Below are 2,265 nucleotides of genomic sequence, written 5' to 3'. Positions count from 1 at the left end.
TTTGGGTAATTTTGACCCAAACCAATTAAACCTCCAAAAATTAAAATTGCTTCCCAAGTTTTTGTGTCAGGTATTATATGGTTCTTTGTTGATTACCTAAACAATAAATAAATATTTAAATACACTTTAAATAAAGCAGTTTTTTCACATGACATATAAACCATACCTTCAGTTATTCACCAGGTTTTGTATTTGTATTAATCAACCATACATCAACAATCAATACATCCAGCGATATTTGCATCTACCTATCTATCCATCTATTAATATATCCATCCTTCCATGTATCCAAAATATCCTTGATTTTTTCTATTCATCCATATATATATATATATATATATATAGATAGATAGATAGATAGATAGATCCTTCCATCCTTCACCAATTTTTCTGTTTACCCATTCACGCCGTTCAGAAAAAAATTCTTATGTACTTTGTGCATATATATATTGGGTTATGGAGAAACTACTTGGTTCAATGGCACATACATTGGTTTATGTTGGTTTGTATATATCAGTTTATGGGTATATATCGGATTATCAGTTTATCAGTTGGTGTATATATATTATGGCAAGCCAAACAGGAAATATTTAATGAACTTTGATATATATAGAATGAATGTCGATATATATGGAATAGCCTAGTTACTGTAAATAAATGGAACATTAATATGGACATCCTGTGAACGACGTGTACGTGACGGGCGATAAGGTATGAGAAGTTCAGTAAGATACTGCGGGTCTAAATCATTTAGAGATTTATAAGCTAAGAGAAGTATTTTATAGTCAAGGTTGTAAGTCTTAATGCCAAGAAATTCTGTGTAGTTGTCTCTGGACATAGGGTCACGCACATATAGTTACATAATTAGCTAGCCATGTGTAGAGACAAGCAATGTTTAATAAATATATAAAGTGTAGTTTAATAAATTGGAACAATATATGTCATAAATAAATGAATGGATCTACCAGCATAAAATGACAATGGTAATGAAGGTTTTTTCAGTTTGTTTAAAAGACATGTTCATGTTTTAATATGAATGATAATAAGTGTAGCACTACTAAACTATATCCATTAATATTATTTTGTTCATGCAGTTCATAGTATTACTTATGTAGCTTTTAAGCCAGCACCAGTATAAGTTGTTTATTTGTCAAACAGGTCACTTTTCCCAAACCAACGTTATTCAGAAAAGTACAGCCATTTTATTCTCTTCAGTAGGTGACAAAATTTAGAACACTATGTATCAAGTAGTCAAAGAGTCTCCCATGATTCTATTTGTGGGTATCTATGAAACTGTCAGAAAAGTGATTGTAAAGATTTATATATATTTTTTCCAAATGCAAAGCATTTTCATACTTTTTCAGGTGAGCTACTAAAATAATACATACAGATATTAGAATATAATTTTGTAGTATTTGAATCACAAGTGTAGATCTTAAACCTATTGATTATCACATTCTTTCCATTCTGTTTTGCTCTTTTCAACGAACTCTGGATCTTTAACTTGTGCAATGTTAAACCTGCCTTAATCAGGACAGAAGCAGAGAGAAACGCATCATGTCAATAAAATGTCATGTTTTAAACATTGTTGACAGTGGGTTCAGCTCATAGAGGTATATGTCATGCAACAAACTACTACAAGTTCTCTTTGCTTATGTTAAAAGTAAGTATTTTGGAGTATTGCTTCATAGCCGTGCTGGTGAATGAGAGCAGCGGAGTAAAAAGATATGCCTTCACTCAGGTAAATACAATCACAGCAACAGCATAGACGTATACATTAACTGTGTTTTTTTTTTTTTTAAATCAGAAAGTAGAGTCCACTGCGCCATAACTCTTTACTCTGTTCAAAATAAGGTGCGTGAACAGAAATTGAACCTGTTCCCCATTAGGTGAGAAAGTCCAGGTAAAGCGCTTTCTGTTAAGCTGGCATTGTTGCTAGGTTACATGTATTTTGCGGAGTGATACCCGAAGAGCTTTGGTCAGAGTGCCATTATCGTGTAATATTCGCACTCCTGGAACGTCTCTCAGCCAATCAAATTGCAGGGTCGAAACTAACTGTGGTATAATTATCGTTTGAAGAGTAGTACATGCACAAGTAAACTCTAAGGACTATTGTGTGATTCTATTAATGTGAATATCTCTGTGACATGTTGAAAAGCAGTTCCGTCCAACAAAGCATTTATGTATTAACAGGCATATAACTGGAGAACAAACATGAATTTATCATGAAGATAGATAGACAGATATTGATCCCAAAGAAAATAA

Source organism: Hoplias malabaricus, chromosome 3 (genome assembly GCF_029633855.1).
Source record: "Hoplias malabaricus isolate fHopMal1 chromosome 3, fHopMal1.hap1, whole genome shotgun sequence".
Classification (NCBI taxonomy): domain Eukaryota; kingdom Metazoa; phylum Chordata; class Actinopteri; order Characiformes; family Erythrinidae; genus Hoplias; species Hoplias malabaricus.
Note: the sequence above shows the minus strand (reverse complement) of the source record.